The 12923-nt window shown below is 42.7% G+C and overlaps 1 protein-coding gene across 2 annotated transcripts in view; it reads left to right on the top strand.

Moving 5' to 3' along the window:
• The window catches only part of LOC129727093 (calcineurin-binding protein cabin-1-like), a 667482-nt gene that overhangs the window by 249458 nt on the left and 405101 nt on the right, over window positions 1–12923 (top strand). The gene's annotated exons all lie outside the window — the stretch shown is intronic.

The raw sequence follows: 12923 nt of genomic DNA, 5'->3' as shown, positions 1-12923 counted from the left end.
CGCGAGATTATCTTTGTGAACCATTTGCTCTAGGTAAAATTCGAGCCGTTTGACAGCTACTTCCGGGGAGCTTACCGTGGTCAAGTTAGCTTCCAAGAGAAAGATGAATAAAAACTAAACTGATATAAGCACTGTGAGAAGTGAGTTGAATATACTGGCAGCCGGGGTGAGATTGTGCCATCCAGCCCGTGACCTGTCAGCCATCTCTTCCGGGTCAGAAGACCAGTCTTTCTTGGTCGTTTTCCAGAAAACTTATTCAAGAAATTTTAGTGATCGCCATGAGATAGCTGACAATCTCACCCCGGCTTGTAATATTCAGTGAAATTCCCGGTTTTTTTCCCGGTTTTTCCCGGTTCCAAACAATTCCAGGTTTTCTCGGTTGGGTGGTCACCCTGGTTAAGGCTTGGTTTCTCCATTGATAAATATATTTATTCGAAAATAGGTCAATAGCAATTAAAGGACGTTTACTCTATTTCAGCTATTTTAGGGCAAACCAACTAAAAAGTAGGTACCAGAATTGTTGGTATTAGAATCAATAAGTGGTAGATGGAAAATGTAAGCAGTTCGACAGAAAAATGGCTGCCATATTTCCATTTTTATTGACAGCATGTATAGAGCGAATTTCCAGAAAATTGGGTGTGGAACTTCTCGGGGCAATAACCACCACATTAAACCGATCAAATGCGATGCCTTGGTGTTGCATTGGGATGGCAGAATCGATGAATTTCAGTAAAGAATCGGTGTTACATAAGCGATAACATGAATGTTCACGTAGGATGCTTCAGTAACTGGCTGGTGATTAGTCAATGGATCAGTGACGATTAGGAGACGCGGCTCACGAAACGTCGGTTTAATCTGATTGGAAAATGCACCTTGCGTAAAGCGATCAGCAATCGGTCCGCTGACCTAACGGACGAGATGAAATAGCAAACACTTCGCCGGAATATGCAATACTAAAGCAGGTATTAGACGACGCAAATATTTGCTATTTTTGGTACGATTTTCATTTGCACAAAATAAAATCTGTATTGAAAAATAGCAAATATTTGCTTCGTCTAATACCTGCTTAAGGCATGAAATATGCTGAACGCCAACGCGACCGATCGGGTGAGATTCTCGCCGTAGGTTAATGAACAACTCTACTCACGGCTGTTTAATAACTTCGGCAAAAATCTCGCCCGATCGCTCACGTTGGCGTTCAGCTTGTTTCAGGGCTAACTGAAGGCCAAACAAAAAATATGAGGAAAATATCCATAAAATATCGATATCGGCAGATAATATCGATTTCAGTATCGATGTTGCCTTAAATATCGATAAAACCAAAATCGATATTTTATTTTCAATATCGACAACCCTATCCATCGAAGAGGCCATAAATAGAGCGAAGCAGGTGAGGTACGTACACCAACGAGGTGGGTTTGAGATTCGGAACTGGATGTCCAACTCGCCAGAAGCACTGCAAAGTTTGGGCGAGCATACCCCAGCTCCACAGGTCCACTTTACCCAGGATAAAACAATGCTACAAGAACGCGTGCTTGGTATTACATGGAACCAGGCAGATGATGAATTTTCCTTTTCCACACAGCTTCGTAATGAGCTTCTACCATACCTAAGTGGAAACAAACGGCCTACTAAACGAATTGTTCTCAGCTGTGTCATGAGTTTCTTCGATCGACTGGGTATGCTTTCTCCCATTCACTATCCACGGGAAGATAATCGTTTAACATTTGTGGCGAAGCGGTTGTGATTGGGATGAGAGATCGGGAACGACTGCTGGGATTTATGGAAGCGGTGGACGGGTTTGCTGTCGGATGTAGAAAACGTTCGTATTCCTCGGTGTTATCTCGGAAATTCCCTCTCCTCCAAGGTCGAATCAATCGAGTTGCATGTCTTCACCGATGCTAGCGAACATGCGTACGGATGTGTCGCTTACTTACGTGTCGTTGTCGAAGGACTGGTACTATGCAGTCTGGTCATGTCTCGGTCCAAGGTAGCCCCGCTGAAACGCCAATCGATCCCTCGGCTTGAACTGATGGCCGCCGTATTAGGAGCTCGTCTAAGCCAAACTGTTTTGTCAACGCACTCTCTGAAAATCGACCGACAGGTTTTCTGGTCAGATTCCAGAACCGTGTGCAGTTGGATCCGTTCAGATCAACACCAGTTTGAACAATTCGTTTCGTTCAGGGTCGGAGAAATCTTGGAGCTGACACGAGTAACAAATTGGCGGTGGATACCAACAAATCTTAACATAGCCGACATATTGACCAAATAGAATCGAATTCCATTTTTGCAGAGCGACAGTTAATGGTTCACCGGGCCATCATTCTTGCATCAGTCCGAAAATCAATGGCCAAGCTCCGACACGCAGATCGAAAACACTACTGAAGAAGCAAGAGGTGTCGTTCTGTTCCACGAGGTGGTCACCGCCGACAGATGTTCCCGATAGACAACGTTGCTGAGGGGATATGCCTTGCGTTTCATAAACAACTGCAAGCTCAAGAAGAAGGGTTTGCCGATCATCACAAAAAAGGCGACCGAAAAACAACGGCTGCTGATCAATGCTCAGTATACTTCGGTGCTACAACCTCTCAGTCAGGAAGAGCACCAGAAGGCCGAGACCGGTCTGTGGAAGCAAGCGCAATTCGACGGCTTTCCAGACGAAATGAGCGTGCTGACTAAAAACCTGGCACTGAAACCCGGACAGGAACCCGAAATAATAATGAGATCCAGCAGCATTTACAAGTTAACACCGGTCCTAGATCAGGACGGTATTCTGCGGATGAGCGGTCGAATGGAGGCAGCAACCGGCATGCCGTTCGACAAGAGATATCCCATCATTCTTCCCCGGAAGCATGGGCTGACGGAAAAGCTGATACAAGTTTACCACGAGAACTTCGGGCATGCTAATCGGGAAACCGTGGTGAACGAACTTCGCCAGCGGTTCTGGATCCCAAATATTCGAAGGGCAGTCTTTCAAGTCGCTCGACAGTGCATCTGGTGCAAAGTGCATCGCTGTCTTCCCTTGGCTCCGCTGATGAGTCCGCTTCCGGTTCAACGAGTGACATCTCACCTCCGGCCTTTCAGCGCGGTGGGCATAGACTACTTGGGCCCCATCGAAGTGGTCGTCGGTCGGAAGAAGGTAAAAAGGTGGGTCGCAGTCTTCACCTGTCTAGCCATACGCGCGATTCACCTTGAGGTCGTCCATACGCTCACAACCCAGTCCTGTATGATGGCCATACGGAGGTTCCGACGGAGATCTTTTCTGACAATGCCACGTGCTTCCGAGGTTCCGCCAACGAGATGCAGCGAATCCACAACGAATGTGCAGAAGCTCTTAACAGTGCAACGACCGCGTGGCATTTTAATCCGCCCGCAACGCCGCACATGGGCGGAATATGGGAGCGGATGGTGCGGTCGGTTAAGGAGAGCATGAAAGCGTTGGACGACGGACGAACCCTCACGGATGAAGTGCTACTGATAGTCTTAGCGGAGACGAAAAACATGATCAACTCTCGACCTCAAGAGTACATGCCGTACATGCCTCAAGAGTCAGCCAATGGAGAAGCGATTACCCCGAACCATTTTCTCAGGGGAACAGTAACGGTAGCTGATATGAGAGTCGATCGTTCCGTCAATGCAGCCGAAGCCCTGCGAGACGCCTACAAGCGCTCCCAGGACTTGGCCAACAACGCTTGGGAAAGGTGGACCAAGGAATATTTGCCAACCATCAATAAGCGAACCAAGTGGTTCGAAGATCAGAGGCCATTGAAGGTGAACGATCTCGTGTTCATCGTCGACGGGAAAAACCGGAAGTGCTGGACCAGAGGCATCGTCGAACAAGTGTTCCAGGGAGCGGACGGCCGCATCCGGCAAGCGAACATTCGAACGTCTGGCGGAGGTTTTCGTCGTGCTGTAGCCAACTTAGCGGTACTCGAGGTAGGTGACAGTAAATCCGGGACTTCCAGAGAACCTACCGGATGTTACGGGCTGGGGCATGTTAAGCCACTGTGCAGCCCGACGGTGTAAGCGCCGACGGCAAAATAGTTAGAACCCTTCCAACTGGCAGCAGCTTGACAGCGGGAAGGAAGCAATAGAAACAACAAAAACAACAACAACAAAAAACAACAATATAGTAAAGCGTGGATAGCCTTTAATACTCTATCGGATTATATTGGCTAAGGAAAAAGTTATAAATATTAGAGTTAGCATTAAAATTATTTCGGTGCAAGGAAAATTAAATAATTAAAATTAGTGGAAACAAGGTGATTCTGGTTAAAACTGTTTGGCATTCGAACTAGCATTTGTATCATCCGCGGCACTCGTGAAATAACCTAGAAAAAGGAAGAGATTAATGTAATAAATAAAATTAATCGTGAGTAATTTAAAAAATAGTAGAATAATTAATAATAATAAGTATACTGAACAAATAGGATTCGGCAACAGGAAAATACGGGTGAGCAAAGAGAGATAGATTTCGAACCAATAGACTGAATTGTGGGTGCACGAAGGGAAAAAGATACGGCGAAACTATTTATTGTGAGTAGGTTTTTCCTATACATTGCAACCATAAATGATACAAATAACTTAATTTAACTAAACCTTCGTTTAAACTAATTTGAATAAATTATAATTTTAGTTTGAGCTGTGCTACAAAAACACTGCTGCGAAAATTTGACTTCAACGTTCTTATCCGAACAGACCTGTTACGTTCCTTTCTTGCCGTATCACTTCGATTTATTGTATCCGTTTCCTTGCCAAAAAGATCTTTAGCATATCGATTTCGTCTAAAACTCCCTCTCTTATTTGAATTTGTCACGCGTCTAAAGCTGCTGATTTTTAGGCGCGTAAGTATAGATGTTTTAATCTGCTAATTAACTGTTCGTCATATGTTACCTCTAGTCCCTGTCTAATTATAATTAACTTTGCCTGGATCAAATTCACCTCCTGTAGCATCGTTTTCTTTGATACTAACTGTCTTGGTATTCGTTCTTCTTTTTTGACGTAGAATATGTCTTACGGCAACAATTACAGGGACCCAATTTCAATACAGGGATCCAATTTCAAAACCGAAAACATCGAGAGCGTCACAAAAATTGTCCAGTTTCAAACGTTTTAAACCCAGTCAGTTTCCAATCGATTTCTGTCATTTTTGCAGCCATCGATTGGAAAATTATTTAAGCACCCGTTCAAATGCAGAAAATTGTAATCTGATTGTTCAAACTATTGTAATATTGAAAATTGTTGAACATTGTCGAAACGCAAATGTCGACTCTTGATTGGTCGCTTGCTGCCTTTCCCTAAAAAGGACGACAGAATGGAGTACCTAGTTAGCCGGGCATGCACTCATCGGGCTGTTGGCCCTGATGACTCTGTTGATATTGGTTTGGTTTTTACTTGCGAAAGTGAAGGAAGGAAATATTTTTGCTTTTGTTTTCACACATAAATTGACAATTGCACAAGAAATTTCGCGTAGGTGCGAACAGCCTTAAAAATCTCTTTTACTTGTGTCAGGGCCAATATAAGAAACTGTTTCTCCTCAAGCAAATCAGTTTACTAGCAGCAGGCAGCAGCAGCGGACATCAACACCGATGGCAGCAGGCGAATACAGTGTGGATCTGCATCGGGCAACAGTGGCGGTGGTAGCGGTTAGCTGCAGTTCTTACCTCTTTCAGTTCGGCTTCCCTTCGATCTGAGTTGGACCCCACCAGCGGTAATCCGATTCAGATATCGTGAATACAACCCGAAACTGAAAGAGACTCGCACCGCCAGGTGGTTTGAAAAGCCACCATCATCCAGCGTATGTATATATAGGGTGTGTGCACATAACGTGTGTGCACATAACGTGTGTGAATATCTGTAGCGTGTGTCCCTAATAAATATGGTGTGTGGCTTGGGTTGTCGATATTGAAAATAAAATATCGATATTGGTTTTATCGATATTTAAGGCAACATCGATACTGAAATCGATATTATCTGCCGATATTGATATTTTATCGATATTTTCCTCATATTTTTTTGTTTGGCCTTCAGTTAACCCTGAAACAAGCTGAACGCCAACGTGAGCGATCGGGCGAGATTTTTGCCGAAGTTATTAAACAGCCGTGAGTAGAGTTGTTCATTAACCTACGGCGAGAATCTCACCCGATCGGTCGCGTTGGCGTTCAGCATGTTTCATGCCTTAAGCAGGTATTAGACGAAGCAAATATTTGCACCAAGTCCTTAATCTATTACGCTCGCGTTTCACATAGCCGATATGTTGAATTGTTGAAGACAAAGAAGAAGGAGAATTCAGATCAAGATGAAGAAGCCAGAAAGAAGAATGCCACGGCCCGTGCTCTTAAAGCTAATGTGTTTAAGTGTAATTCTTTTATATACATATATTGAATCTTAGGTGGTTGAGGTAAAAACGGTTCCTACAAACTTAATTTGGCCTAGGAGTCCCCGGTAATGAGTATTATATGCGTTGTTTATAAGTTTTAAAAGTTCTACGCCCTTGCGAGCGGCCTTCCGGCAGTTAACCGGAACATTCGCCATGGCGGGCGAAAACATGCGTGCAGGCATGTTTTCAAGCTTTTTCTGTGTTTTTTATTAATTCCTCCTCCGTTTTCGCGACAAAATTATTGGAATAGATCTTGCACTTCAAGTTTGCCCAGAAATTGTCGATGGGACGCAGCTGGGGGACGTTGAGCGAATTCGCCGACTTCGGTACCACATCGATATTTAGCCGCTCCATCTCCTCCAACGATCCCTTCGAGTAGCCAAATCTGGCCAGAACACCGTGTCTTCGCCCTTATGGTATTTCTTGATAAACGACGCAACTTCTGGCAGGCACTTCGTACTATAAATTTCCTCGTTCACGGCCAGCCCGGAGCAAAAGAAGAGCTACTTTGACATCCCTTTCTCGCTGATTGTCAACCACAGCCGCACCTTCTTGGGGAACTTGGTCTGTGAAATATACTTCACCTCGGTGCTCACTTTCTTCGTAGGGGAGGTAAAATACGAAGTGCCCTACTAATCGTTGTCATCGAGGGTTAGATAGGTCTCGTCGCCAATCACCACTGCCACATCGCGATTTGCCGGGGAAATCGACTTGACCATCTTAAACCGCTGTCGCTGCGTCATTGCTCGTAGCTCCGAGACTAGCACCAGTGGACGGGACTTCCGCTTCCTGACATGTATGCCCATGTTTTCCAAAAACTTTTTCACTGTTTTACCGCATGCACCAACCTCCCGGCCAAGTGCACGCAGCGATTTAGCCACTTTTCCCTCGGTCTTCCTCTTCAGCATCCTTTGAAGCTTCTTGTCGTTCGGGGTCGTTGGCCGTCCGGAACTGGGATTTCTTTCGATGCTTTGATCGTTGTACAATTGTTTCAAGATATTGTAGATGCCGGAACGGCCATACCCGACGTCTACAAAGTGCCGCATGATGTCCGTTTTTGACGGGGCGGGGTACCATTTTTTTTACCGCAAACGCTATCCTTTTGGAAAAGATAACGTCCTTCACATTTTTCGAATTTCTGCAACAATATCTCTGGATTTTAATAAGCCTGAACACGCTTAAAAAGTGACTATATTAGAATGTTTTTCGATAATGGGATGTAAATCGACAGTCGCGCTTTTCAATCCTTAACTGTATGAAAAAATGCAAAATTCTGAAGTACAAATAAACCGGGAAAATTATTTGAACAAACCGGAAAAAACCGGGAAAAACCGGGGAATTTAATTTCGAGTTTTGAGTGCCCTGCTTAACGTTTGTTTTCAGTATAATGTGCACTTTCAATGAATATCTTATATTGTCTGTAAGCATTTTAAATTTAATTTTGATGCCATGATGAATTTATGATCGGTAGGCAAAATTTTACCGGCAGCACTCCCCTGATGGCAACCAAGAATATCGGACAGCAATATCGAGTCGCAATATCAAAATATCGAAAATATCAAAGGTGCCATTATCGGCTAAAAATATCGATATTGTGGCGAGCGAATATCGATAATATCAAATATCGAAACAATATCAACAACCCTAGTGGCTTGCTATATAGCGTGTGTGTATGTTTATAGCGTGTATGCATGTCTGTAGCGCGTGTGGCACCGCCACCACCATCACCGCCACCGCTATCGCCAGGTGTTTTGAGAAGCCACCATCATCCAGCGTATGTCTTTGGGCTATATGAGGGCATGATTAACAGTGCGCTTCTTTACCCCGTTTGGCAGCGCTCTATCATCACTTCATACCGTACCGGTCGCTGCTAACCGCGCTAGAGAAATAGTAGCTGGGTCTCCGGGAAGCATCGCGCTCTCAAATTTGGCAGCCCGGTAACAGCGCTGCTAAAAGTTTATGCTGGATGAAACGTCAAACAGAGGCGATAGCTACGACCGGTGTGAAAACGGTTGAGTGCGTGAAATAGCCGCGCTGTACACCGTCGCCATAACAACTTAAATAGTAGCGCACTGTTAAGGATGCCCTAAGAGACTGTTTCTCCTCAAGCAAAACAGTTCACTATCAGCAGGCAACATCAGCGAACATCAACACCGATGGCAGTAGGCGAAGTAGATCAGCAGCGAGCGTGGCTTGCTATAAATCGTATGTGGCTTTCTATAGAGCGTGTAGCTAGAGTGCGTGGCTTGCTATATAGCGTGCGTGGCTAGCTGTATAGCGTGTGTGTATGTTTATAGCGTGTATGTGCATGTCTATAGCTTGTGTGGCTTGCTATATAGCGTACTTGGCTTGCTATAGAGCGTGTGTGGCTTGCTATATAACGTGCGGCTAGCGTGCGTGGCTTGCTATGTATGCTATATAGTTTATAGTATGTGTGGCTTGCTATATAGCGTGTGTGGCTAGCAGTATTGCGATTGAAATTTTCATATATACATAATTGCTAATAAATCACCTCATGTAGAATTTAATTATCACTGTAAATCATCCAAAACTAAATAAAATTTGCCATGTTGAAAAAATATTCACTTGTCAATAAATGGCATTGACAAACACAATTAACCTCAAAGTTTATCTGAAGAATTTCTGAGCTAGTGAGCCTGAATCACATAATTTTTCGCGCAAGTCTTATTAATTGCAGCAATCAGTTGTAAAATTATCTACGCTATCGTAAAATGCAGAAAATTGTTATTTGAATTGTAATATCATAGATGGAGATTGCACTATATGCCCTTGTTTATAGCCTCTTCGTAGCCACTACCTAAATTAAGATATCTTAGTGCAACTTGATACAAAAGACAGCCACAAAACAATTCAATTTCATTCTTGTTTTAGATAGCCACAAAACAATTCAATTTCATTCTTGTTTTGGGTACGGCAGCAAGTGAAACCGCGGTGCCGGCTACAGAGGTAAACGTCATCTGAAGCAAAGAGACTATTAAATTAATTAGCCCCAATTGAGTGTATTCCCAAACCTATTCCAAGAAAGACATTGAGATAAGACAGGCTGTCGTATTCTACGTTACCTCTGCGGTCGTGTCTTATAAACAACCTCTTCCACTTTTTTTGTTCCCTGTAAAATGTATGTTGAAGTGCTTCGATTGCCATTCCTGACGAATTCAGACATTTAATTTTTAGCTCATACTCCAATTCATCAGGGGTCAAATGTGTTGGGTTTACCCATATAAAGTGTACGTGTTCATCACTTTGTGCCATTTCATCTAATTAGTTCCACTAGTTGTGTATTCTACAAATACTCTATGTTGATTTAAATTTTTATGTAGTGTTTAAGCTTATTTCTAGAAACTCGGGGGGAAGGGAAAAAAACTAAATTCATCTCTCAATCTCCAAATTCATATACACGATATTTTACCAATGTAAATTTCACGAAATACTCCTACATAAATAATAACTGGTTCCAACCTTTCTTAATTCGAAATACGCCGAATGAATCAAGATAAATGCTAGACTTTCCAAAATTATATCAAGCTTTCGCGTAAACCCATTTGTTGGGCGCCAAATGTAACGTGCGAGAGAGGGTAGCAACAGACTTCGCTTATGCGCCAGCGGGGAAAACTGCCGCGAAGCCGCAATGGTTAAAAGCCCGGTGAGACTCTAGGGTTGTTTATTCCGAACGGCACTCATCTGACCAACCAACTAACAACAGAGCTACATAAAGTTACACGCGCACCGAAATCAAATAAAAACTTATACATGATAATTTCACATTTTTAATCAAATCTTCATTGACCTATGCGCCTAAGGTTCTACTTTCGGTGGTTTTCTTGGACCTCAACTTTTTCGTGTTTTTCTCACTTCGGTCTTCGTTTCGACGTGGGGTGATGCTGGTTCATCCACGCTAGCGGAATTCGGGTGAACAATGTTGGAAATGCGCGAAGGTACAGCCGTGGGTGGTCGATGAAGCCACCTGATGCGGTCGGGGGGCGCACAGATGCGACAATCTATATCTGGCTGCGGGCTGGAGGCTGGCAGTACTCGTAGTATAGCTTCCCACAACACTGGTCGTCACGTTGGTTGATGTTCTTTACTGAACAGCCCGGGTTTGACAGTTTTGCGTTATTCCGTCTCCAAGATCTTGTCAACTACACGTCACCCGGTAGTTCTTCCGATCTAACCAAATTGCGAAGTTAGGAATCACGAATTGCACGTGAAGCGAGCGAGGCGGCTGCCCTGATTTTGTTAAGCGAGCGGGTGGCTGCCGTGATTTTGTAAGCCCCAACCGAAATCTTCGTTCGAAGGATACCTTCAAACGTCAACGAACCAATTATCTCTAATATACTTCAGATTCTATCTTTTACGATTTAATTTACCTGGACTATTCGAGATCTTTTCCCCGTTAACAAATTCTTCATGCTTTTTGATTTTTTTTCTCTTCTTCTTTAACTGCTTCTACAAAAAATATTTTTAATAATTACTTCTAATCTTCATAACTCCAGCTTAATTTTTTGCGATGTTTTTCAGCACTCTCAATCTTCTATTTTACAATAATTTTTCTGGTACTCTGTCCGTTTTACAGGATCGGACTGTGAACCGTTTTAACGTGCGACTCAAACGGAAATGTCTCACAATAAGCTTTTATTCTTTTAAATAGATTTTTAGCTTTTATCCACGAAACTCGTGTCCGTTGTTGATTGGTCGAGAACATTTCATGCGTTGCTGAATAAAATCTTTTATTGAGCGACTGCGTTTTGTCACCCTAGAGAGCTTAAGGGTTATTAACCATTTACTCAGACAATTTGAATTTAAAAATAACCGTTTGTACCGATTTCATTTTTTTTGGGCCTTTCCTGTCATATTCTTAAGCAGAGATGTATTTCTGTAACCCCGTTACAAACATGATTTAAATGTGCTATCGTACTATTTGAATGTTCCCGGTATCGCTCGTGATTAAATTGTTCGAAATTAAGAGTCATTTCTTTTATTTCGCTATTTATTATGCAATAACATAACGTCAAACTTCATATTTTAAACTTAAATTACAACATCAATATTTTGGAACCCAAAGAGTGAATATACCTTTATTGGATTTAAGCATTCAGGTAAATCTATTTTACAAATAATAAGTTTGAATGAGAAAGGCTGAGTCTGTCCGCTAGGTGGAATAATTTAGGTTTTATAGTTTGTTTCGGATTGTTAGTTTTGTGATGAATTAATTATTTACTAATATTTATTAAGTGGGGTTCGGTGCGAGCGCTCGACTTGTGCGGTTCGTTTTTTTTTTCAAATGCTCCACGCCGATCAATTAAGTTTTTGTACGCGCTGATCAATGGAGTTCTTGTTGCGAAAAGTGCCATAATCGCATCTCACTTAGTGTTTCGGTGGTGTAATCACGATTTTATTAATTGTAAGGGGTGGAGAAAAAGGTTATACGAAATTAGGCTGTTTCGTATTGCCGGTGAAAGTGAAGCCATTGTATGATTTTATCAGCGATGAATTTGTGCGCCATTGAATGGCGAATTCATTTTCCATGTAGCTACTACGACGTAGTACTTTCGCACTGTTCTGGAACTTTATTTTTGCACCGCTTGAAAAGGTGTACCACACGATTACTCTCTTTTGCGATATTTCCCAGTGTTAAAAAGGTCTTGAAATTCCAAACTGAAATATATCTGATGACTCTGTTTTGATTCCATGCCGCGTGCGCAGGTGTTCAACGAAACAAGGTAGACCAGATTAGGTCCTACATGATGCCAGCCTGCAATGACTGTCAGGAGCGAATCGCGATGGAATTAAATTTTCGTCACCTGATACACCAGCAGGCTCTTCTTGCTGACTTAGTGAAAAAGCATAGCGAAGCAATACACAAATCGACGTCAACATTGCAAAAAATTGGAATCGTTGAAGAGGCACTCGAACGGCAAGAAACTCTATTCGATGAACTAAAACAGGAGCTTTCGTCTGTTAAAAAAGTGAACTCTCCTACAAAAGTAGTGAGACAAATCAATAACCACGTGACGACACTTTTCGACGATGCTATAACTTCCGCTAAAGTTAACATGACTGAGTCGCTTGGGATACTTAGCAACTCGATTACAAATAAGCTGACCAGTCATATTGATGAAATAACTAATAAAGTCGACGAACAGCTTGAAGCTGTTAATGAAAATTTGATCGATGTGGCCACTTCTAAGACTCAATGTAGTGTACCTGAAATCTTGGAAGAATTTCGAATAATTGGCAGCAGAATTTCTGAGTACACGCCAAGAATGATGCCCATCGAAAACAGCATTGGCTATCCAAGTGTGGCAGATGAAATAACTATGGCCGGCCAGCCTTCAAATGATCTTCCAAACAGTGGATGGCGTTTCCTTGGCTCGAGAAAAGTTTGGAAACATGACTGGACAGCGTACGATACAAAATTACACGGTATTATGCAGCAGCAAAAACAAGCTGACAAAGCAAGAAAACGGAGGGCCAGAAGACTAAATCATTATAGGCGAAATAATTACAACAGAAACAACAACCC

This window comes from Wyeomyia smithii, chromosome 3, assembly GCF_029784165.1.
Source record: "Wyeomyia smithii strain HCP4-BCI-WySm-NY-G18 chromosome 3, ASM2978416v1, whole genome shotgun sequence".
NCBI lineage: Eukaryota > Metazoa > Arthropoda > Insecta > Diptera > Culicidae > Wyeomyia > Wyeomyia smithii.
This window is presented reverse-complemented; position numbering and strand designations above follow the sequence as displayed.